Source organism: Sapajus apella, unplaced genomic scaffold (genome assembly GCF_009761245.1).
Source record: "Sapajus apella isolate SASKATOON/1434 unplaced genomic scaffold, GSC_monkey_1.0 scaffold29, whole genome shotgun sequence".
Taxonomy (NCBI): domain Eukaryota; kingdom Metazoa; phylum Chordata; class Mammalia; order Primates; family Cebidae; genus Sapajus; species Sapajus apella.
Window position 1 is genome coordinate 11416688 of NW_022436969.1, and position 27080 is coordinate 11443767.

At 41.2% G+C, this 27080-nt stretch overlaps 1 protein-coding gene and 1 pseudogene across 2 annotated transcripts in view; one reads left to right on the forward strand and one right to left on the reverse strand.

The window, feature by feature from the left end:
• The window catches only part of YES1 (YES proto-oncogene 1, Src family tyrosine kinase), a 97489-nt gene that overhangs the window by 47732 nt on the left and 22677 nt on the right, over nt 1–27080 (reverse strand). The window contains exon 1 of one of the 2 annotated variants that reach the window (XM_032293260.1): nt 15728–15746. The exons of the other annotated variant lie outside the window; for it this stretch is intronic. The gene's annotated coding sequence lies outside the window, so the exon portion shown is untranslated. Of the gene's footprint in view, nt 1–15727; nt 15747–27080 lie in introns of those variants that run through there. 2 annotated transcript variants of the gene reach the window in all.
• On the forward strand, nt 4701–5118 carry LOC116561478 (annotated as a pseudogene).

Below are 27080 nucleotides of genomic sequence, written 5' to 3' on the forward strand. Positions count from 1 at the left end.
ACACAGCAAGACTCCATCTCAAAAAAAGTCACCTTCAAGTAAATTAACATTTTAAGTGTTTTACTGATATTTGTTAAAGGACTCGGTGGCATTTTTCTTTTGTATTATTTCAAGAAAGAAAAGCTTTGAGATGGTGTTTCGCTTTGTCACACCAGGTGGAGTGCAGTGGCCCCGATCATGGCTCACTGAAGCCTAGACCTCTGGGCTCAAGTTACCCTCCCACCTCAGCCTCTCCAGTAGCTAGGATCACAAGTGCAGGCCTCGACGTCTGGCTAATTTTTGTATATTTTCCTAGAGACAGGGCTTTGTCACTTTGCCCAGGCTGGGCACGGCGATCCTCCTACTTCGGCTGTCCCTGGGATTATGGGTGTGTGCCACCACACCTGACCTGAAAGAAAAAATGTTAAAAAGTATTTCCTTATGCATTTGCTTGGTAAGTCTAAACATTTATACTCAGCTTAATGTTGGGCTCTTTTAGACTGAAGAAGCTATTTTATTGTAAAGACTAAAATGGTAATAAGGAATAGGCAAGAATTTCACACAAAAATCAGAAATTAGAAGACAGTCTGATCATACACCCCAAAGTATGTTCAAGTTTGAATGCAGGTCTTGATGCTAGGTAAACATTCCTTTGTTTTCTGGAACTTATTGGTTCCCTACCACAGTGTGGATTAAGCATCTTTCTTTCTTTCTTTTTTTTTTTTTTTTTGAGACAGAGTCTCACTCTTATCACCCAGGATGGAGTACAATGATGTGATCTCAGCTCACTGCAACCTCCACCTCCTGGGTTCAGGAGATTCTCCTGCTTTAGTCTCCTGAGTAGCTGTGATTATAGGTGCACGCCATCACACCCAGCTAATTTTGTGTTTTTAGTAGAGACAGGGTTTCACCATGTTGGTCACGCTGGTATTGAACTGCTGACCTCAGGTGATTCACCCGCCTCAGTCTCGGCCTCCCAAAGTGTTGGATTACAGGCGTAAGCCAACTCGCCTGGCCAGCATCTCTATTTCGGAACTTCTGATGTATTCTTTTACTAACGACTTTACTTGCTACTGGCATACCTAGTTTCTACCTCATAACTTCTATTTACTCATAATTTTTATTGACTTGGGGTTTGCTCCATGTTCTCTCAATCTTCTGCAGCACTTGCTTTGCCTATTTCTGAGTTTGCATTTGCATCGCCAAGAGTAAAGGCAAAATAATATAACCTGCTATCTAATTGCGATAACCTGCTGATCAGTTGTGATTTGGCTATAGGCAGGTCCTATGGTTTCCTTAAGAGGCTGTGGACTAGAAGGTACTATGATGACTGGCCTCTTTAGCACAATCTCTTAACATGAGGTCTCCTAGATTGATCCTGCTTTAATAGCTAGTAGAAATACGCATTTTAGCAAAATGCACTGAAAGTAAAAACTTTTCAAATTGAAACAAATTTCTACATTAGATTTTTTTTTTTTTTTTGAGACGGAGTTTCGCTCTTGTTACCCAGGCTGGAGTGCAATGGCACGATCTCGGCTCACCGCAGCCTCCGCCTCCTGGGTTCAGGCAATTCTCCTGCCTCAACTTCCTGAGTCGCTGGGATTACAGGCACGTGCCACCATGCCCAGCTAATGTTTTGTATTTTTAGTAGAGACGGGGTTTCACCATGTTGACCAGGATGGTCTCGATCTCTTGACCTCGTGATCCACCTGCCTCGGCCTCCCAAAGTGCTGGGATTACAGGCTTGAGCTACATTAGATTTTTAATTTAATGGAGATGAAGTCAGAAATCTGGAAGATTAATGTTTAATGGTGATCTAGCTCTACTAAGTCACCTGCCATTACCAGAGGAAGGAGTCAGGTCAGTAAAGACAGCTTTATCTTGTTCCCTCCTCATACCTGAACTACTTTCATCTTCCTGGATAATGGGCAAGAGAAGGTAGAGTAAAACTAAAAGAGCTTTGCTGATAGGGCAAGTTCTCAGGAGCAGAGAAGTAAAATGACACCTTTCCTATTTCTTTTTTAATATAATTTTTTTTTTTTTTTTAAAATAAAGACGGGGTTTCACCATGTTGGTCAGGCTAATCTTGAACTCCTGACCTCAAGGTGATCCACCCACCTTGGCCTCCAAAGTGCTTGGATTACAGGTGTGAGCCACCACACCCAGACTTTTTTTTTTTTTTTACAAACACGGCCTTTCCTATTTCTTACATGGCTATCTTGTCACCCCCTAAAAGGTAAATCACTGTATTCAAAAACCTGAACCATGATACTTGTCTTTGGATTCAAAATCCTGCAGGAAATAAAAGGTCAGTAAGACAGTGAGGAAAGCAGACACTAAGAAATGCTACCAGGTATTTAAGATGGTCCAGGCATCTCTTCTCTTTTAAAACCTCTAGATTTTCACAATCCTGTCCCTTGTATAACTTTCCTTCTTCTTTTCCATATATCCCACTTCTTTTAGCAAATTTTGTTCCAACTTTCCTATGTTTGAAACATTCACTTAAAATACAATCTGATCCAATGCTAATAATAATAAAAGAAAAATAGGGAAAAAAGTACACTGAATTTTTTTAATTACTTTTTTTAAATTTAAATTTCTGCCTGCCTGCTGCTTCCACTATATTAAAACTGCCCATTAGCCTCCCCAAATAATTCTGCATTGTTGTTTGGCCAACGGCAAATTTTCAGTCCTCTCATCTTGCTTGTCACCCACATTTGACAAAGAAGATCACTCTCTCTTCTTTAAAACACTTCTTCCACCTGCTTTCTAAGACATCACCCTCTTGGTTTCCTCCATCTTACTGCTCCTTCTCAGTCTCCTTTGTCGGTTGTTCCTCATCTCCCTGACACCTATACAATGGAATGTTGCAGAAAGAACTTCTCTATTTACATTCATTCCTTTGGCGATATCACCCAGTCTTACATCTTTTTTTTTTTTTTTTTTTTTTGAGACGGAGTTTCGCTCTTGTTGCCCAGGCTGGAGTGCAATGGCGCGATCTCGGCTCACCGCAACCTCCGCCTCCTGGGTTCAGGCAATTCTCCTGCCTCAGCCTCCTGAGTAGCTGGGATTACAGGCATGCGCCACCATGCCCAGCTGATTTTTTGTATTTTTAGTAGAGACGGGGTTTCACCATGTTGACCAGGATGGTCTCGATCTCTTGACCTCGTGATCCACCCGCCTCGGCCTCCCAAAGTGCTGGGATTACAGGCGTGAGCCACCGCGCCCGGCCCAGTCTTACATCTTTAAATATCACCTGCACATTGATGATTACCAAATTTATATCTTTATGGACTTCTGGACTTCTCACTTTATCTACGCAGTATCTTCACCTGGACATCTAAAAGGATTTAAAATTTAACATTTCCGAGACTCCTAATCTTCCTCCCCAAACCAACTCCTTTTGCAATCTTCCCCATCTAGATAAATGTTATGCCATTCTTCTAGTTGTTCAGGCCAAAACTCTAAAGTCATCCTTATTATCTATTTCACACCCTTAAATTCCTCAGTAACTCCCCTGACCCTATTTTTAAAATATATTCAGTATCTGAAAACTTCTCTCCACCTTCCACTGTTACCCTGGTCTAAGTCACATCATCTTTCACTAATTCAACAACATTGAATTATTCTAAAAAAGCCTAACTGGTCTCCCAGTTCCTGTCATTGCACCTTTTACAGGCTTATCTCAAAGTAGTTATCCTTTTAAAATATAAATTGTTTAACATCACTCCTCTGCCAAATTCCATCCACAGACTTCCAACTGCACTTTGAGTAAAAGCCAAAGTTTCTACCATGGCCTTCAACGTCCAGTAACCTACTATGCAGCCTTCAACTCCTACTACTGTGCCCCAACTTGCCTCACTTCTGCCACACTGGTCTTCTTGCTATCCTTCAGACAGACCAAGCATACTACCACCTGAGGCCATCACACTTTGTTCTCTCTGCCTGAAAAGCTACCCACATGATTCACTCTCGCACCCTTTTTAGGTCCTTGGCTGTTTTCACCTTCTCAATGAGACCTTCTCTGACCTATATAAATTAGCACAAAAAATCTCCCCAGAGCACTGCCTATTTTCATTTAACTTGCTTTATTTTTCTCCATAGCATTTATTACTGTGTAAAGCATAGTGGCTGAGAGCAAACTGTTTTGTTATTTGTTTACTGTATGTATAGCAGAGCAGTTAAGAGCACAGATATCAGAGACAAAAGGCCTGGGTGCAAAATCTGAGCCCATCACTTACTAGCTGGGTGAGCTTCAGCAAGTCACTCACCTGTGTCCCAGTTTCCTCATCTGTAAAATGGGGATAATAAAAGTAAACCTCACAGAGTTGTGAAGACTAAATGTGTGTGTGTGTGTGTGTGTAAAACACACCTAACACAGTGCCTGGTATATGAAGCATGAATGTTTGCTACAATAGTGATCATTTTTATGATAACAGTGCCTCTCCTCCACAGCATGTAAATATGGGCAAATTGAAAAAAAATTTATTGAAACATAGTACAAAGAAAAATGCATATAAATGTACAGGTAAATGAATTACATAAACTCAACACTAATGTACTCACCAAACAGACCAAGACACACTGTCAGTACCCAAGAAGTCTATCGCATTCTATTAACCCTGCTAAGTTCCTCTTAACCACTATCTTGACTTCTAACATTATAGTTTAAGTTTTGCCTGCTTGTAAGGCTTCTTATAAATGGAATCACTTTTTCCCCTGGCTGGCGGCACGGAGGCCGCAAGATGCCTGGAGTTACTGTAAAAGATGTGAACCAGCAGGAGTTCGTCAGAGCTCTGGCAGCCTTTCTCAAAAAGTCCGAGAAGCTGAAAGCTTGCTTCCTACAATGAGAACTGGTTCTACACGTGAGCTGCTTCCACAGCACAGCACCAGTACCTCCAGGGTGGCGCTGGAGTTGGCTCCATGACCATGATCTATGGGGGAGGTCAGAGAAACGGTGTCATGCCTAGCCACTTCAGCTGAGGCTCCAAGAGTGTGGTCCGCCAGGTCCTCCAAGCCCTGGAGGGGCTGAGAATGGTGAAAAAGGACCAAGATGGAGGCCGCAAACTGACACTTCAGGGACAGAGGGATCTGGACAGAATCGCCAGATAGGTGGCAGCTGCCAACAAGCAGCATTAGAACAAACCATACTGGTTAAATAAATCACCTCATTCATTTAAAAAAAAAAAAAGAAAAGAAATCATGGCTGGGTGTACTGGCTCATGCTTGTAATACCAACACTTTGGAAAGCCAAGGCAGGAGGATTCTGTGAGCCCTAGAGTTTGAGATGAGCCTGAGCAACATAATGAGACATCATCTCTACAAAAAGTAAAAAAATTAGCTGAGCATGGTGGCATTCATCTGTAGTCCCAGACACCTGGGAGGCTGAGGTGGGAGGATTGCTTGGCCTGAGAGATGGAGGCTACCGTGAGCTGTAATTGTGCCACTGCACTCCAGGCTGGGTGACAGAGCGAGACCTTGCCTCAAAAAAAATAAATAAAAATAAAATGGAATCATATATAATGCTTTCTTTTGTGTCTGGCCTCTTTCATTTAAAGATGCTTGTGAGACTCATCTATATTATCAGCAATAGCTGTACTTTGTTTTCAATGCTGTGTAGCATTCTTTTACATGAATATACCATAGGTAAGGGATATTAATTGTTTCCAGGTTTTTTTTTTTTTTTTTTTTTTGCTATAAAAATGACAGCAATGAACATTCCCGAGCCCTCTCTTGGTACACATGTATGCATATTCTACTGGACATACACCTTGCAACAGATGCTGGGTCAAAGTGTTTACTGCTAAACAGTTTTCCAGAGTGGCTATACCAGTTTATACTCTCACCAGCAAATATGAGAGTTACCATTGCTTTACATCATCAATAACTTGGTATATTTGATCTTTTGTGTGTTTGTTTTTGAGACAGAGTCTCCCTCTGTCACCCAGGCTGGAATGCAGTGATGCAATCCTGGCTCACTGCAACCTCTACCTCCGGGGTTCAAGAAATTCTCGTGTAGCTGGGATTATAGGTGCATGCCACCATGCCTGGACAATCTTTTAAAATGTATCTGTTCTGGTGGGTGTATAGGAGTCTCTCATTGTGATTTTATGTTCATAATTACTAATGAAGTGGCACCTTTATATGTGTTTATGGGCCATTCTCTTTTGTGAAAGGTCTGTGTTCAAGACACTTATCCATTTTTCTATAGGGTTATCTGTCCTTTTCTTATTGACTTGTAAGGCATTCTTTAATTTTCTGCATATTGGAGTAGGATTTAGTGCATTTACTCCTGTATCCCCAGAACCTAGAATACAGACTGAAACATAAAAAGCATTAATAGGGGTCGGGTGCAGTGGCTCATGCCTATAATCCCAGCACTTTGGGAAGCTGGGGCGGGTGGATCACCTGAGGTCGGGAGTTCAAAACCAGCCTGCCAACATAATCAAACTTCATCTCTACTAAAAATACAAAAAATTAGCTGGGCGTGGTGGTGGGCGCCTGTAATCCCAGAGACTCGGGAGGCTGAGGTAGGAGAATCGCTTGAATCCAGGAGGCAGAGGTTGCAGTGAGCAGAGATTGTGCCACTGCACTCCAGCCTGGGCAACAAGAGTGAAACTCCATCTCAAAAAAAAAAACAAAAAACAACAAAAAAAAAACCCTGCAATAATAAATTATTTTTATAAGAGGCTGTGCATGGTGGTTCACGTCTGTAATCCCAGCACTTTGGGAGGCTGAGGCGGGCCGACTGCCTGAGGTCAAGAGCTCAAGACCAGTCTGGCCAACTTGGTAAAACCCCGTCTCTACTAAAAATACAAAAAACTTAGCCAAGTGTGGTGGCATACACCTGTAATCCCAGTTATTTGGTAGGCTGAGGCAGGGGAATTGCTTGACCCCAGGAGTTGGAGGTTGCAGTGAACCAAGATCGTGCCACTGCATTCCAGCCTGGGTGACAGAGCAAGACTCCATCTCAAAAAAAAAATTTTTTTTTTTTTTAGGTGAATGAATGCTTGGCTGTTTGTTTTCAGATCCAATCATACCCGTTTCTACAATTCTAACTCATAATCTGACAACATATGGCGATTTCTAACCTCCAATCCAATCCAAGAAGGTCCTAAAATGTTGACTGCCTAATAACCTTTATAAAGTAGAACTCTGTCTATAACACTCTCCTGGATACTTCTGTCAATGGTTTCCTACTACCTATGGAATAAAACCTCAACCCTTAGCCAGGCATTCCAGGTTAACCTCCCTAACTTACTTTTCTAATACACTTTCCCTATCATTTACTAATCTTCCAAAACGCCTATTTGCGGTTAAGAAAAACAAAAAGGCCAATTAGACATTAACCACAAAAATCAGGGGGCAAAAAAAATTTTTTTTGTTCTTTTGTTCTAGAAATTATCTTTGAAGCAGAGGCAGCAGGATGTGCAAAAGCTCATAAACAAGAGGGAACAAAGTAGGGTTTTAAGTCATAACTAGTTTGGTTCTGGTGAAGTACAATATAGAAGAAAAAGACGGGGAGGAGGCCAAAACGGCAACAGGAAACAGAGCCTATGACTCAAGGATCTTATATTTCCTTCTACTTAGCACTAATTGCTCTATATATGCATGTAAAGACATTCGTTTAATTTTTGTCGAAAAAATAAATCACTGAATTGTAATGATTCTGATTAATTCTATCCAACAACCTGCCTGACATTTATATTCCTCCCTCCTCCAAAAAGCCAAGCCTAACAAAAATTCTAGAAATACTTGTACATTTTACAACTATTTCATAACTTACCAACTCCATAAGTTGTATGACAAAATTTCAACTTAATATTAGGTGGTCATCTATCAGAATTACCTATATCAGGCCAGCTGCACTGGCCTGTAATCCAGCACTTTGGGAAGCCAAGGTGGGACGATAACTTGAGGTCAAGAGTTCAAGACCAGCCTGCCAACATGATGAAACCCTGTCTTTACTAAAAATACAAAAATTACCCAGGCAGGGTGGTGTATGCCTATAATTCCAGCTACTCAGGAGACTGAGACAGGAGCATCACTTGAACCCAGGAGGCAGAGGCTGCAACAAGCTGAGATCGCACCACTACACTCCAGCCTGGGCAACAGAGCGAGACTCCGGCTCAAAAAATAAAAATAAAAAAATAATTAAAAAAGGAATTACCTATATCAGAACCTACTTTATAGCAGTATATTCAGTAAAGCTATAACAATTTGAAATAAGTTTATAATGTATCTGGTTCAGTCATTAACAGTTAACACATTATGTTGTACACACACATTATGCTGTACAATGTGTTACGCTGAAGTATTCTGCTTTTAATAAAATTTTATACTTTGACAATGCTTTAGGTCTCCAAAGCTCTTTGTTATTATTATTCAATCCAAAAATAATCCCAATATGTTACCAGGATAAGTAGGCATAATTTCTACACTACATTTGAAGAAACTGAAATGGAGGGAGGTTATTACATGGTTTGCTCAAGGAGATGAAAGTAAAAGTAGAAAAAACTAGGGAACCAGGTTTTCTGACTTCTAGACTGCATTCTTTCTACTACCCATACAATCCTTAGGGAAGCCTTGTATATAACATTCTTTGTTCATTGGTTATTAAATATTAGCCCTTCAGAAAATGTAACAAACATGATAACATTATTTACAGACAGCTGCACTGCTCAACCTATGGCACACATCTGAACTTCTTAAAAAATTAAATGTACATTATTTCTATAAACAAACTCTAATAAGCTAACCAATTGTGACATTGCCTGGTCTGTCTAGTTGGGGGGAAAAGCCCTAGTTGGGCATTTTGCCAAAATATCTCCAATTTACATACCAGTTTTGAATATTTAAGAAACCCTAGAAAAATAAATGTACAGACTAACTTCATAAAACATGAAATGAACAACTTCCATAAGTCACAGTGTTCTACAGGCCACAAACATAGTCTACGATTTTTCTCTAACTTTCATTTTTATATCTCCTCCCTTTGGCATAAAACACAAAGGAAAGGCAGGAACGTAAAAGAGAAAACATAGGCAGAGAGAAGGAAGCAGCAGACTACTAAAGGGCGTGCACTTTGTCTTGTAAAAGCAAACAAAGAACTTAATTTTCCAAGGGTCAAAGGAGAAAGGAAATGTTAGCAATGGAAAACTGATCTTGTATGGCTCGGTGATGGTAGCAATATTTTACCATCTTCTTTTTTCTTTTTTTGCCCTTTAGATATACAAACAATTGACCATAAAGAAAAGTAAGCCAACTCCTTCTAAATTCCTGGAACACTGTGGTTTCTTTAATAAAGTCTGACATATGATCAGTCATGAGAAGAGCCTGATGTAAAGAATATGTAAAGAATTGTGGGGGAGGATCCAAGATGGCTGAATAGGAACAGCTCTGGATTGCAGCTCCCAGCGAAAACACATAGGGTGAGTGATCACATTTCCAAATGCATTTTTACTGCCCACAGACCAGTGGATTCCTGGGTGGAAAAGCGCCATGAGTCTCCAGCTGGCTGTTTCAGCCGGCCCAGCGGGTCTCCGCACAAAAACTCACACAAATCTGGGCGCTGTTTCAGGCGCTGTTTCAACTGGTAACTGGAATGCCTGGGAGACACCCGTTCAACTGAAGAAAAGGGGGCTGAAACAGGGAGTCAGGTGATCTGGCTCGGCTGGTCCCACCCCAACAAAGACCAGCAATCTGAAATGCTCTAGATTGAGAGTTTCACAGCAAGCACAGCTGAACCCGGGACAGTCCACTTCTGTGGTGGAAAGGGTGTCCACCATTACTGAGGCAGTCCACCACTACCGAGGCAGTCTGCCAATACCGAGGGAGTCCACCATTATAGAGGCAGTCCACCATTACCTAGGCAGTCCACCATTACTGAGGCAGACAGCCATTACCAAGGCAGTTCTAACTAGACCCCTATGAACAAAACTGCAAGGAAGTTCACACAGCAGCTAGGCAGAGCCCACGGCAGCTCAGTAATGCCTCTGCTGGCAGACTGTGACTAGGCTACCTCCTCCCTGGGCAGGGCATCTCTGAAAAAAGGCAGCAGAATGACATGAACTTATAGACACAGCCCCACCTTCCTGGGACAGAGCACCTGGAAAAAAAAGGCGGTTATGACTTCTGCAACAGTGGCGTTAAACATACCTACCCAGCAGCTCTGAACAGAACAACGGAGCTCACAGCTCAGCACCTGAGCTCCTATAAGGGACAGACTGTCTCCTCAAGTACCTCCCTGACCTCCGTATAACCAAAGAGACACCTCATAAAGGAGAGCTCAGGCTGACATCTGGCAGGTATCCTTCTGGGACAAAGATAACAGAAGAAGAAACTGACAGCAACCCTTACTGTTCTGCAGCCACTGCAGGTGATCCCCAGGCAAGCAGGGTCTGGAGTGGACCTCCAGCAGTCCTACAGCAAGGTGGCCTGTTAGAAGGAAAACTAAGAAACAGAAAGAAATAACTTCATCAGCAACAAAAAGGATGTCCACTCAGAGACTCCATCTAAAAGTCACCAACCACAAAGACCACAGGTAGATAAATCCAAAGATGGGAAGAAACCAGTGCAAAAATGATGAAAATACCCAAAACCAGAATGCCTCTCCTCCTCCAAGGGATCACAACTCCTCACCAGCAAGGGAACATGGCTGGATGGAGAATGAGTCTGATGAATTGACAGAAACAGGCTTCAGAAGGTGGGTAATAACAAACTTCTCCGAGCTAAAAGAAGATGTTCTAACCCAATGTGAAGAAACAAAGAACCTTGAAAAAAGGTTTGATGAAATGCTAATGAGAATAAACAGCTTAGAGAGGAATATAAATGAATTGATGGAGCTGAAAAACACAATACGAGAACTTTGTGAAGCATAGACAAGTTTTGATAGCTGAATCGACCAAGCAGAAGAAAGGATATCAGAGACTGAAGATCAACTCAATGAAATAAAATGAGAAGGCAAGATTAGAGAAAAAAGAATAAAAAGAAATGAACAAAAGAAATATGGGATTATGTGAAAAGACTTAATCTACATTTAATAGGTGTACCTGAATGTGATGGAGAGAATGAATCCAGGCTGGAAAACACTCTTCAGGGTATTAATCAGGAGAACTTTCCTAACCTAGCAAGGCAGGCCAACATTCAAGTCCAGGAAATACAGAGACCACCACAAAAATATTCCTCAAGAACAACAACCCCAAGGCACATAATCATCAGATTCACCAGGGTTGAAATGAAGGAAAAAATGCTAAAGGCAACCAGAGAGAAAGGTCGGGTTACCCACAAAGGGAAGCCCATCAGACTCACAGTGGATGTCTCAGCAGAATCCCTATAAGCCACAAGGGAGTGGGGGCCAATATTCAACATCCTTAAAGAAAAGAACTTTCAACCTAGAATTTCATATCCAGCCAAACTAAGTTTCATAAGCGAAGGAGAAATAATATCCTTTATGAACAAGCAATTGCTCAGAGGTTTCATCACCACCAGGTCTGCTTTACAAGAGCTCCTGAAAGAAGCACTAAACACAGAAAAGAACAACCAGTAGCAGCCACTCCAAAAACGTACCAAATGGTAAAGAGCATCAACACAATGAAGAAACTGTGTCAACTAATGGACAAAACAACCAACGAGCATCAAAATGGCAGGATCAAATTCACACATAACAATATTAACCTTAAATGTAAATGGGCTAAATGTCCCAATCAAAAGACACAGACTGGCAAATTGGATAAAAAGTCAAAACCTATTGGTGTGCTGTATCCAGAAAACCCATCTCATATGCAAGGATACACACAGGCTCAAAATAAAGGGATGGAAGAAGATCTACCAAGCAAATAGCAAAAAAAACCAGGAGTTGCAATCCTAGTCTCTGATAAAACAGACTTTAAACCAGCAAAGATCAAAAGAGACAAAGAAGGGCATTACATAATGGTAAAACGATCAATGCAACAAGAAGAGCTAACGATCCTAAATATATACGCGCCCAATACAGGAGCACCCAGATACATAAATAAAGCAAGTTCTTAATGACTACAAAGGGACTTAAACTCCCACACAATAAGAGTGGGAGACTTTAACACTCCACTGTCAATATTAGACAGATGAACAAGACAGAAAATTAACAAGGATATCCAGGAGCTGAACTCAGACCTGGACCAAGCAAACCTAACAGACATTTACAGAACTCTCCACCTCAAATCCATAGAATATATATTCTTCTCAGTACCACATCACACCTACTCTAAAATTGACCATATAATTGGAAGTAAATCGCTCCTCAGCAAATACAAAAGAACGGAAATCATAACAAACAGTCTCTCAGAACACAGTGCGATCAAATTAGAACTCAGAATTCAGAAACGAACTCAGAGCCGCATAACTTCTTGGAAGCTGAATAACTGCCTTTGAATGTTTTTATAGGAAAATTTATAGCAATAAATGCCCACATGAGAAGCAAGGAAAGATCTAAAATCAACACCCTATCAACAAAACTGAAAGAGCTAGAGGAGCAAGATCAAAAAAACTCAAAAGCTAGCAGAAGACAAGAAATAACTAAGATCAGAGCAGAACTGAAAGAGACAGAGACACAAAAAAACCCTTCAAAAATCAATAAATCCAGGAGCTGGTTTTTTGAAAAGATCAACAAAATAGGCCACTAGCCAGATTAATAAAAAAGAAAAGAGAAAATAATCAAATAGATGCAATAAAAAATGATAAACGGGATATCACCACAGATTGCACAGAAATACAAACCACCATCAGAAATTACCATAAACAACTCTATGCACATAAGAAATGGATAAATTCCTGGACACTTACACCCTCCCAAGCCTAAACCAGGAAGAAGTCGAAACCCTGAATAGACCAATAACAAGGGCTGAAGTTGAGACAGCAATTAATAGCTTACCAACCAAAAAAAGCCTAGGTCCAGATGGGTTCACAGCCAAATTCTACCAGACATACAAAGAGGAGTTGGTACCAATCCTTCTGAAACTACTCCAAACAATCCAAAAAGAGGGAATCCTCACCAAATCATTTTATGAGATCAACATCATCCTGATACCAAAACCTGGAAGAGACTCAACAAGAAAAGAAAACTTCAGTCCAATATCCATGATGAACATAGATGCAACAATCTTCAATAAAATATTGGCAAACTGATTGCAACGGCACATCAAAAAGCTTATCCCTCACAATCGAGTAGGCTTCATCTGGGGATGCAAGGCTGGTTCAACATATGCAAGTCTATAAATGTAATTTACCACATAAACAGAACCAAAGACAAAAACCACATGATTATCTCAATAGACACAGAGAAGACCATAGACAAAATTCAACAGCCCTTTATGCTAAAAACTCTCAAACTAGGTATTGACGGAATGTATCCCAAAATAATAAAAGCTATTTATGACAAACCCACAGCCAATATCATACTGAATGGGCAAACACTGGAAGCATTCCCTTTGAAATCTGGCACTAGACAAGGATGCCCTCTCTCACCACTCCTATTCAATATAGTATTGGAAGTTCTAGCCAGAGCGATCAGGCAAGAAAAAGAAATAAAGGGTATTCAGTTAGGAAAGGAAGTAGCCAAATTTTCTATATTTGATTGCATATTTAGAAGACTCTATCGTCTCAGCCCCAAATCTCCTTAAACTGACAAGCAACTTCAGCAAAGTATCAGGATACAAAATCAACGTGCAAAAAGCACAAGCATTCCTATACACCAATAACAGACTTAAAGAGAGCCAAATCAAGAACGAACTGCCATTCACAATTGCTACAAAGAGAATAAAATACCTAGGAATACCACTAACAAAGGACGTAAAGGACCTCTTTAAAGAGAACTACAAACCACTGCTCAACGAAATACAAGGACACAAACAGATGGAGAAACATTCCATGCTCATGGTTAGGAAGAATCAATATCATGAAAATGGCCATACTGTCCAAAGTAATTTATAGATTCAATGCTATCCCCATTAATTACCAATGACGTTCTTCACAGAATTGGAAGAAAACACCTTAAACTTCCTATGGAAACAAAAGAGAGCCCTCATAGCCAAGTCAATTCTACGCAAAAAGAACAAAGCTACAGGCAGCAAACTATCTGACTTCAAACTATACTACAAGGCTATAGCAATCAACACACCATGGTACTGGTACCAAAACAGGGATATAGACCAATGGAACAGAACAGAGGCCTGGGAGGCAACGCCACACATCTATAACCATCTGGTCTTTGACAAACCTCACAAAAACAAGCAATGGGGAAAGGATTCCCTGTTTAACAAATGGTGTTGGGAAAACTGGCTAGCCACGTGCAGAAAGCAGAAACTGGACCCCTTCCTGACACCTTACACTCAAATTAACTCCAGATGGATTAAAGACTTAAACATAAGACCTAACATGATAAAAACGTTTGAAGAAAAGCTAGGCAAAACCATTCAGGACATAGGCATAGGCAAGGACTTCATAACTAAAACACCAAAAGCATTGGCAACAAAAGCCAAAATAGACAAATGGGATCTAATTAAACTCCAAAGCTTCTGCACAGCAAAAGAAACAATCATCAGAGTGAACTGGCAACCAACAGAATGGGAAAACAGTTTTGCAATCTACCCATCTGACAAAGGACTTATATCCAAAATCTATAAAGAACTAAAACAGATTTACAAGAATAAAAACAAAGAAACCCATTCAAAAGTGGGCAAGGGATATGAACAGACACTTTTCAAAAGAAGTCATATATGAGGCCAACAAACATATGAAAAAATGCTCACCATCACTGGTCATTAGAGAAATGCGAATCAAAACCACATGGAGATACCATCTCATGCCACTTAGAATAGCAATCATTAAAAAATCCAGAGACAGCAGATGCTGGAGAGGATGTGGAGAAATAGGAACACTTTTACACTGTTGGTGCGAGTGTAAATTAGTTCAACCATTGTGGAAGACAGTGTGGTGATTCCTCAAGGACCTAGAAATAGAAATTCCATTTGACCTAGCAATCCCATCCCTGGGTATATATCTAAAGGATTATACATCATTCTATTATAAGGACACATGCACACATATGTTCACTGCAGCACTGTTTACAATAGCAAACACTTGGAACCAACCCAAATGCCCACTGATGATAAACTGGACAGGGAAAATGTGGCACATATATACCATGGAATACTATGCAGCCATAAAGAACGACGAGTTTGTGTCCTTTGCAGGGACATGGATGAACCTGGAAACCATCATTCTCAGCAAACAGACACAAGAACAGAAAATCAAACACCGTATGTTCTCACTCATAGGTAGATGTTGAACAATGAGAAAACATGGACACGGGGAGGGGGCACAGACTGAGGTCTGTTGTGGGGGGGACTACGGGAGGGACAGCAGGGGTTAGGGAGTTGGGGAGGGATAATATGGGGAGAAATGCCAGATATAGGTGATGGAGATGGAGGCAGCAGTCCACATTGCCATGTATGTACCTATGCAACAATCCTGCATGTTCTTTACATGTACCCCAGAACCTAAAATGGAATTAAAAAAAAAAAAAAAAATATATATATATATATATATATATATGAATTGTATGGTTGGGTGCCGTGGCTAATCCCAGCACTTTGAGAGGCTGAGGTGGGAGGATCCCTTGAGTCCTGGAGTTCAAGACCAGCCTGGGCAACATAAGGACACCCCACCTCAACAAAAAATTTGAAAATTAGTCAGGCATGGTGGTACACACCTGTAATTCCAGCTACTCAGAAGGTTGAGATGGGACGACAGCTTGAGCCTGGAAGGTCAAGGCTGCAGTGAGGTATGATCGCACTATTGCCCTCCAGCCTGGGTGACAAAGTGAGACTCTGTCTCAAAAAAAAAAAAGAAAAGAAAAGAAAAAAAAATTTAGAGAATACTTAATCTTTTTGTTATACATTATAGTAACAAAAATAACTTACAAATTACCTCAACATTAAAAAAAAAAATTCAACACAGATCAGACTTGAATCATGAAGATCTCAAGTAATAAATTAACTTCAGCCACCTTAGGCAATTATTAAAGGTAGTTTGTTGGTAGCAAGGCACCCGTGAAGTACTATTATGCATCATTCCCTCTACAAATCCAGTCAACCCATAAAATAAGCTGACCATACACCTATCTCAAGAATCTTTATTCTCTCAGATTTTCATACCTTACTTCCAGTCTTTTGTTAAGATTTTTGACCAGCAAATTACAGTAAACAATTACATACCACTTTCAAATCCTTATGTCAATTAAATGCTCCTCAGGCACTGCATGTACTCTTCTTTAACTGGGGTTTTAAAACTTAAAAGCACCATCCAATCGTTTCTGTAACAATGTATGTAGTCATTTTTTTTCCCCTTAAATCTCTTTAAGAAAGACTAAACAGGCTGGGGGTGGTGGCTCACCCCTGTAATCCCAGCACTTTGGGAGGCTGAGGCAGGTGGATCACCTGAGGTCAGGAGTTCGATACCAGTATGACCAACATGGTGAAACCTTGTCTCTACTAAAAATGCAATAATTAGCTGGGCATTGTGGCTCACACCTACTACTTAGAAGGCTGAGGCAGAAGAATCGCTTGAAGTGGGGAGGTGGAGTTTGTGGTAAACCAAAATCTTGGCATTGCACTCTGCACTTCAGCCTGGGTTACGGAGTGAGACTCTGTCTCCAAAACAAAAACACAAACTTAATACCCAGTGAGGCAGTATTGAGAGGGATGCCTTTAAGAAGTGATTGGATCATGAGAGCTCTGCCCTTATTAATAAATTAATTCATGCACGGATTAATAAAGGGTAAAGGTCATCATGGGAGTACAACTGGTGGCTTTATAAGAGGAAGAGAGATCTGAGCTTTGCACAATAGCACACTCAGCCCCCTCACCATATGATACCCTGCACCACCTAAGTAGACGAGAGTCCTATCAGCAAGAAAGCCTGTCCCAGATGCAGCCCCTTGACCTTGGACTTCTCTGCCTCCAGAACTGTAAGAAATAAATTCCTTTTCTTTATAAATTACCCAGTTTCAAGTATTCTGAAAATGGACTAAGACACCCTCCCCCATGCCCCGTATGGCCAACTGTCACAAGGACTTGACCATACTGCCCTGTAATCTCTGAAGTTCTTCCATTTCCCCCCCAACTAATTACTACTTCCCTTGACTACTAATTATTTAGTGTCCGGATTATTGCAAAAGCCTCCTTAACTGACTTCCATCCTTCTATAGTGTTAGTTCTCCAATCCTTCCTGGCTATAATGTGAAAAATATTTGTGTTCTCTAGAAAAGAAAGTCTGATTATGAGCCTTTGATGATCCAGCCCTCTCTTTCTCCCAATATAAAGTCCAAACTCCTTAACATAAAACAGAGGCATTAGCCGGGCACAGTGGCTCACATCTTTAATCCCAGTACTCTGGGATGCTGAGATAGGTGGATCACCTGAGATCAGAAGTTTGAGACCAGCTGGGCCAACATGGTGAAACCCCATCTCTACTAAAAATATTTTTTAAATGCCGGGCATGGTGGTGGGCGCCTATAATCCTAGATACTCAGAAGGCTGAGGTAGGAGAATCACTTGAACCTGTGATATGGAGGTTGCAGTGAGTTAAGATCGCACACTGCACTCCTGCCTGGGCAACACAGCGAGACTCTGCCCCCCTCAAAAAAAAAAGCAGAATAAAAAAGTAAGAAATCCGTAAGCTGTAGCATATCTTCTTCCAATTCCCTACCCCAACAGATTTTTCTAAGCTTCTACATGTATCATTAATTTTTCTTTTCCTTTTATTTTTTTTTGAGGTGGAGTTTCAAAAAAACTGGGCATGGTGGCGGGTGCCTATAATCCTAGCTACTCGGAAGGCTGAGGCAGGAGAATCACTTGAACCTGGGATACAAAGGTTACAGTGAGTTAAGATTGCACACTGCACTCCCACCTGGGCAACACAGCGAGACTCTGCCCCCCTCACCGTCCCCCACAAAAAAACCGGATAAAAAAGTAAGAAACCCATAAGCTGTAGCATATCTGCTTCCAATTCACAACCCCCAACAGATTTTTCTAAGCTTCTACATGTATCATTAATTTTTCTTTTCTTTTCTTTTTTTTTTTTTTTGAGACGGAGTTTCACGCTTGTTACCCAGGCTGGAGTGCAATGGCGCGATCTCGGCTCACCACAACCTCTGCCTCCTGGGTTCGGGCAATTCTCCTGCCTCAACCTCCTCAGTAGCTGGGATTACAGGCACACGCCACCATGCCCAGCTAATGTTTTTGTATTTTTAGTAGAGACGGGGTTTCACCATGTTGACCAGGATGGTCTCGATCTCTTGACCTCGTGATCCACCCGCCTCGGCCTCCCAAAGTGCTGGGATTACAGGCTTGAGCCACCGCGCCCGGCCTTTTTTTTTTTTTTTGAGATGGAGTTTTGCTCTTGTTGCCCAGGCTAGAGTGCAATGGCGTGATCTCAGCTCAATGCAACTTCCACCTCCCAGGTTCAAGTGATTTTCCTGCCTTAGCCACCCAAGTAGCTGGAATTACAGATGCCCACCATCATGCCCAGCTAATTTTTGTATTTTTAGTAGAAACAGGGTTTTTCGCCATGTTGGCCAGGTTGGTCTTGAATACCTGACATCAAGTGATCCCAAAGTGCTGGGATTACAGGCATGAGCCATCATGCCCGGCTCATTAATTTTTCATTTTATTAATATTTGTAACATACAATAAATACTGAAAGTTTTTTTCTTTTGAGGATAATGGAAGAAATCCATTTCCTATATTAAACAATAAGTTATTTAATCCAGGCAGTAACTACTGAAGATGTGTTATTATCCCTGCTTTACAGATGAGGAAATTGAGGCCAGAGAGGTTAAATAGGTTTTGGTTCTATGTCACAAAACTAGTAAGTTACAGAGCCAGAAGCTGAGAATGAACTCAGAACATCTCATCTCAGTGTCCATTAATTATTGCTGCTACAACGGATTACCACAAATTTATTGGCTTAAAACAATACAAACATCTTACAGTTCAGAAGTCTGACACTGGTGTCACTGGGCTAAAATCAAGGTGTCAGCAGGACTGCATTTCCTTCTGGAGATGCAAAGGGAAAATCAGTTCTTGCCCTTTCTAGCTTGTGGGGGCTGCTCATATTCCTTGGCTCACAGATTCCTTCCACTTTTAAGGCCTGGAATGTTGTCTCTTTCTGATGCTGCTTTGTTGTGACATTTCTTTGACTTTCCTGCTTTTCTTTTCCACTCTTAAAAACCATTGTTATGGCCAGGCATGGTGGCTCACGCCTGTAATCCCAGCACTTTGGGAGGCTGAGGTAGGTGGATCACAAGGTCAAGAGACAGGGACCATCAACATGGTGGAAACCGGTCTCTACTAAAAATACAAAAATTGGCCAGGCACATGCCTGTAGTCCCGGTTACTCAGGAGGCTGAGGCAGGAGAATCACCCAGGAGGCAGAGATTGCAGTGAGCCATGATCGCGCCACTGCACTCCAGCCTGGTGACAGAGCAAGACTTGCTTCTCAACAAAACAAAACAAAACAAAACGAAAAACCATTGTTACTCTATTGCGCCTACCTGGATAAGTTAGGATAAACTCCCTATTTTAAAATCAGTTGATTGGGAACCTTAAGTCTACCTGAAACTCTAACTCCTCTTTACCATGTAACCTAATATAGTCACAGGTTCTGAGAATTCACAGAACATGGACATCTTTGGGGAGACAAGATACTGCCTACCACAGTATCCATGCTTACAATCAGTATATTACAAAAATGCTCATGTGTTAGGGTTTAAAGAGTCAGTATGCTTCCATACTAAGCAACATAACTTGGCTAAATTAGGAGAATCACAGGTGTTCAACCCTTTGAATGTGAGGACTATTTTGCTTATCTGTGGTGGCGGATATCACAAAAATTATGCACAGATTTTTTTTTAACCTAATCAGCCATTGTTAGTGTTAATGATTTTTTTTGTTTTCTTTATTTTGTTTTGAGACGGAGTCTCACTCTGTCTCCAGGCTGGAGTGCAATGGCACGATCTCGGCTCATTGCAACCTTTGATTCCCGGGTTCAAGTGATTCTCCTGCCTCAGCCTCCCGAGTAGATGGGACTATAGGCATGTGCCACTGTGCCCAGCCAATTTTTGTATTTTCAGTAGGGATGGGGTTTCACCATGTTGGCCAGGATGATCTTCATCTCTGGACCCCATGATCTGCCTGCCTCGGCCTCCCAAAGTGCTGGGATTACAGGTGTGAGCCATTGTGCCTGGCCAGTGTTACTGTATTTTACGTGTGGCCCAAGACAATTCTTCTTCCAGTGTGACCCAGGAAAGCAAAAATGTTGGACACTGGTGGAAATTATTAACTTTCAAAGTAAAACAAAGTGATTGAGTCAATGGAGTTAACAACTCATCCATCTAAATAGGTCTTTATTTTATTTATTTATTTTTTTAAAACGGGGTTTCACCATTTTGGTCAGGCTGGTCTTGAACTCCCGACCTCAGGTGATCCGCCCGCCTTGGCCTCCAAAGTGCTTGGATTACAGGCGTGAGCCACCACGCCTGGCCCCTAAATAGGTCTTAAAAGGAAACAAGCCAATAAGAGACACCATCTTCCCCTTTCCTTACCAAACTTCTGATATAATACTAAGTGTTAGGAGGAGAAAGAGGAACAAGTAAAGATGGGCTTGTTCTAAGTAGCTGGAAGGAGAGAGAAGCAGTGAGTCCTGGTCATAGGGCTGTGGTTGGCATTATATCCAGCCTGTTCAGATGATACTCTATTCTATGGTTTGAATATGTCCCCAAAGTTCACGTGTTGGAACTTAATCCCCAATGCAACAGTGTTGAAAGGTGGGATCTTTAAGGTGTGAATAGCTTACGACTCACATCTTAAAGATACCACCTTTCAACACTGTTGGGTTAATGTCACTATCATGGAAGTGGGTTTGTTATAAAAGGGATTTGTCAAGACCAGCGTAGGCAACACAGTGAGACCTTGTCTCTACAAAAGCGGGAAAAAAAAAAAAAAAAAAAAAAAAGTCAGGCACTGGTAAGCACCTATAGTCCCAGCTACTTGGGAGCCTGAAGTAGGGAAGAACAGTTGAGGCCAGGAGCTCAAGGCTACAGTGGGCTAGGAGTTCAAGGCTACAGTGAGCCAGGATTGTGCCACTGCACACCAGCTTGGGCAAAAGGGTGACTTTTTTTTTTTTAAGCGAGTTTCTCTCTTTCCCTCACTCCAACCCTTTCTCAGCCTCTCACCTCCCACTATGGGATAACACATCAAGAAGGCCCTTGCCAGCTGCCAGCACTTTGGTATTGGACCTCTCAGCCACCAGAACTATGAGAAGTAAATTTCTCTTCTTTATAAATTACCCAAATCTGTGGTACTGTTAATAGCAACACAAAAATAAACTAAGATGTAATTGTTCTTCAAATAACCTCTAAATGAGAACTTGGCAGAAAGCTGGTCTCCACATAGAAATTACTCAAATCACCAGGACTGAAAGATGAAAGAAGAGGTGGAAGTGGGGGTGGGGTGGGGGCGGGGGTGACTTCCTTCTTTGTCACAATACCAAACCTGGAGACTTTTTCCCTTTTTTCTCCCTCCCTAGAGTGGGAGGAAGGGGAGCTTGACATAGGAGTGTCAAGTTTGAGGGGCACTGGCAAGAGAACTAAGGAAACCTAAAAGAGAATCTTTGTCTATTATGGTTAGCCTAGAAGGTACTCTGCAATATTCACTACTATAAACATTATCATTAATAAGTGTGTATACACACACACACACACACACACACACACAGAGAGATGCTCCTATCTTGGATTCCATATTTGTGAATTCAACTGCTTGCTAAAATTAGTACCATAACAGTTCAGGATGGCAATAACAATTGATAATATCAATTTCTGCATTACTGATTACTTAGCAACTGCTATTGTTTCCACTCGGAAACAGGAAACTTAGAGGCACTTGAATAAAAATGTATGGGAAAACAGGATTTGTTACACATCAAACTTTTATATGATCAAGCTTCAAGTACCATATCTATATCATAAAGTAAAATATACCTGCATGACATATGTTCTCAAGGACTTCATTCCATTTACATTTTAATAGACATAAGACATCTTTGAACAGAAGCACACATATAACAAGGTTGTATAATTTCTTTAAAAAAGCTCATAGACTGAGTTCTTCGACAACTTAAATAAAGAAAAACAAACAAAAGCTCATAAAAGGCTGGGCGAGGTGGCTCACACCTGTAATCCCAGCACTTTGGAAGGCCGAGGCAGGTGGATCACGACGTCAGGAGTTTGAGACCAGATTGATCAAGATGGTGAAAACCTGTTTCTACTAAAAATACAAAAATTAGCGGGGCATAGTGTCGCGTGCCTGAATCTCAGCTACTAAGGAGGCTGAGGCAGGAGAATCGCTTGAACCCAAAAGGCAGAGGTTGCAGTGAGCTGAGATTCTGTCACTGCACTCCAGCCTGGGTGACAAAGCAAGACTCTGTCAAAAAAAAAAAAAAAAAAGACTCATAGGAACCTAACCCTAACCCTGTACTCCCTCTAGGAGGAATGGTTTGCTCTTTGGTAAGTTAGTGTTCGTAATGATTTTACAGAATATGATGAGACTGACTGTATATGAATACTGATAGAAAAGATGGCCAAAATTATGTTATTGTTGGGCCAGGCTCATTGGCTCAAACCTGTAATCTCAGCACTTTGGGAGGCCAAGGCAGGTGGATCACCTAAGGTCAGGAGTTCACGATCAGCCTGGCCAACATGGTGAAACCCTGTCTCTACTAAAAATAAAAAATTAGCTGCACATGGTGGCACATGCTTGTAATTCCAGCTACTCCGGAAGCTGAGGCAGGAGAATTGCTTGAGCCTGGAAGGCAGAGGGAGGATGCAGTGAGCTGAGATCATGCCACTGCACTCCAACTTGTGCAACAGAGACTCTGTCTCAAAAAAAAAAAAAAAAAAAATTTTTTTTTTTGGTTGAATTATCGATTCTTTTCCCCATCAACATTTAGAACCTGACCCAAATGATAAATACTGATAAAAAAATTAATGTTTGAATCTATTTTTTAATTGAAGAGTAGAGATTAAAGAGACTGATATTAATGTATAAATCAACATATATCACATTAATCTACTAGTTATCTACATCACCAAGGTGTGAAGACTTGGTAATGCTTTGGAGCTCAACAACTGATCTAGTCTCGAAATGTCAAGGTAGGGCATGAATGCTGAGTAACAAGAAAATAAGAGATCGAGACCATCCTGGTCAACATGGTGAAACCCCGTCTCTACTAAAAATACAAAAAATTAGCTGGGCATGGTGGCGCGTGCCTGTAATCCCAGCTACTCAGGAGGCTGAGGCAGGAGAATTGCCTGAACCTAGGAGGCAGAGGTTGCGGTGAGCTGAGATCGCGCCATTGCACTCCAGCCTGGGTAACAAGAGTGAAACTCCGTCTCAAAAAAAAAAAAAAAAAAAAGAAAAAAGAAAAGAAAACAACAGCTATATGAGAAAGGGAGGATGCATGCTATTTCCAGCCAATCCTGAAATTTATATTTTGACTCTTCACATCCATTTACATTTTGAATCTCCCAACTATATGAACTTGCTTCCTTTGGGTGTTTGAAGTAAAAAAAGTTAATGTGGAAATAGCATGAATGGTTTCATTCTAGTTCAATACAGCTGTTATATTAAAAAGAGATATAAAGTTTTTGATTTTAAAAAGTTGATGTTTCCTTTTTTTTTTTTTTTTTAAAGACGGGGTTTCACCATATTGGTCAGGCTGGTCTCGAACTCTTGACCTCAGGTGATCCGCCTGCCTCAGCCTCCCAAAATGCTGGGATTACAGGTGTAAGCCACCGCACCCAGCTCCTTTTTTTTTTTTTTTTTTGAGACAGAGTTTTGCTCTTGTTGCCCGGGCTAGATGCAATGGCATGATCTTGGCTTACTGCAACCTCCACCTCCCAGCTTCGAGTGATTCTCCTGCCTCAGACTCCCAAGTAGCTGGGATTACAGGTATGTGACACCAGGCCTGGCTAATTTTGTATTTTTAGTAGAGAGGGGGTTTCTCCATGTTGGTCAGGCTGGTCTCGAACTCCAGACCTCTGGTGATCCGCCTGCCTCAATCTCGCAAAGTTCTAGGATTGCAGGCATGAGCCACTGTATCTGGCTAATGTTTCCTTTCTTTCTACTTTCATATTACATGGAGAGCCTTTTAGCATTGCGCTATAAATGATCATTTATATTCAAATTTTCATTCCTTAGGATGACCTAAAAATTAAAGCAAGAACGTCATATTTCTGAGATACTGCTTATTTCTAGCTATACTATTTCGACACTAAAATAATTGTTTAAAATATGTACATAACTATGTGTATATATAAGTTAAAAATTTATAAGTTTTATTAAAAAACAAAACCTTTTGGTTTTCAAAGTTTAGTATATGCAGGTATGGAAGTTTCCACCTAAAAAGGCACAAATATTCTGTGGAAAACTATTTTAGAATGCAACAATGTTAAGAATTTTTGTAATCCTGATACTACTTTGTGCTCTTAAAACAGTATTAGGGCTGGGCGCAGTGGCTCACGCCTATAATCGCAGCACTTCGGGAGGCTGAGGCAGACAGATCACTTGAGGCCAGGAGTTTGAGACTGGCCTAGCAAACTTGGTGAAACCCTGTCTCTACTAAAAATGTATTTTTAAAAATTTAGCCAGGCGTGGTGGTGTGTGCCTGCAGTCCCAGCTACTTGAGAGGCTGAGACACAAGAATCGCTTGGACCCAGGAAGTGGAGGTTGCAGTGAACCAAGATCTCTCCACTGCACTCTAGCCTGGGTGACAGAGTAAAAGACTGTCTCAAACAAACAAAAACAGTATGAGAAGTATTTGCTTGCTCAGAGCATGTAAAAAAGTTTGTTGAACTGAATCATATAAAAATTTATCATATTATGGTCCCATTTTATAACACTATTAGTTTTGAGAATGGATAAATTCCATGAAATTACTTATAAATGCTTTAGTTGCTTCTGACTAGAAACAATTTTTTTATTGTTGTTTAGCATTCACTGAGTACTGATAACAGAATATATGCTTTAAAGCCTAAGGGAATGCTACACAAGCTGTTTTTTCCAAGTTTTCTTAAGTGAGATGACTATATTAAAATATTCATGACATAATACACTTATGTCAAAGAGAGAACAAAGCCCGCAATTATAAAACTACAACTTTGCTAGCTGGGCACGGTGGCTTACATCTGTAACCCCAGCACTTTGGGAGGCCGAGGCAGGTGTATCACGAGGTCAGAAGTTCGAGACCAGCCTGACCAACAAGGTGAAACCCCATCTCTACTAAAAATACAAAATTAGCTGGGCACCAGCTACTCAGGAAGCTGAGGCAGGAGAATCGCTTGAACCCGAGAGGCAGAGGTTGCCGTGAGCTGAGACTGTGCCACTGCACTCCGGCCTGGGTGACAGAGCGAGACTCTGTCTCAAAATAAATAAATTAAAAAAAAACAACTTTGCTAGGCATGATGGCTCATGAATGTAATCCCAATACTTGGGGAGACTGAGGAGGGAGGATAGCTTGAGCCCAGGAGTTCAAGATTAGCGCGGGCAACATAGGGAGACCCTGTCTCAACAAAAAATTAAAAAATCAGCCAAGTGTGGTAGTGCATGTCTGTTGTCCCTGCTACTTGAGAGGCAGAGGTAGGAGGATCACTTGGGAGGTCAAGGCTGTAATGACCCATGACTATGCCACTGCACTTTAGCCTGTAAAAAAGAGCAAGACCCTGTCTCAAAACAAAAAAACCCAAAAAGCCCCTAAACAACAATAAAAAAACCAACAACTTTATCAGTGAACTATAGCAAAGGTTGTATTCAGAGCAAAGTTCACAGCCTTACACATATTATTACTAAAAAGGAAATAATATAAACAAAATGAAATGAGGAATTTGGGAAATTTTAGGAAGAAACAAAATTAGGGAGATTTACAATCTAAAAAAAATAAAATGACCAGGTATGGTGGCTCAAGCCTGTAATGCCAGCACTTTGGGAGGCTGAGGCAGGCAGATCATCTGCAGTGAGAAGTTAGAGAACAACCTGACCAATGTGGTGAAACTCCACCTCTACTTAATACAAAAAATTAGCTGGGTGGCACCTGCCTGTAATCCCAGCTACTGGGGAGGCTGAGACAAGAGAATCACTTGAAGCAGAGAGGTGGAGATTGCAGGGAGCCAAGACTGTGCCACTGCACTCCAGCCTGGGCAACAAGAGAAACTCTGTCACATAAAAATAAATAAAAATAAAATAAACAAAAGAAACCCCCCCAGGCACAGTGGCTCATTCCTGTAACCCCAGCACTTTGGGAAGCCTAGGTGGTCAGATCACCTGAGGTGGGAGTTTGAGATGAGCCTGGCCAACATAGTGAAAACCCGTCTCTACTAAAAATAAAAAAATTAGCCAGGCATAGTGGCCCATGCCAGTAATCCCAGCAACCTGGGTAAGGCTGATGCAGGAGAATGTGTCACTGCAACTCCAGCCTGGGCAACAAGAATGAAACTCTGTCTCAGGCGGGGGTGGGGGGAAGAAACCTCCGAAAAGAATTTTTATTTCTAAATCATACCGAGATTTCTTTTTCTTGTTTCTAATTCATTGCCTTTTCTTATAACAAAAAATCCAGTATGATATTTACAAATAAACATCAACGAAACAGATAAATCACTAGATTTCATCATAATCAAGAAACAAAAAGGGCTGGGCACAGTGGCTCATGCCTGTAATTCCAGCACTTTGGGAGGCCAAGGCAGATGGATTAACTGAGGTCAGGAGTTTGAGACGAGCCTGACCAACATAGAGAAACCTCGTCTCTACTGAAAATATAAAAATTAGCTGCGCATGGTGGTGCATGCAGGTAATCCCACCTACTCGGGAGGCTGAGGTAGAAGAATTGCTTGAACCCGGGAGGGGTTGCGGTGAGCAGAGATGGCACAAGACAACACAGCGTGGACAAGAGTGAGACTGTCTCAAAAAAGAAAAAAAGAAAGAAAGAAAGAAGAAAAGAAAGAAAGAAAGAAA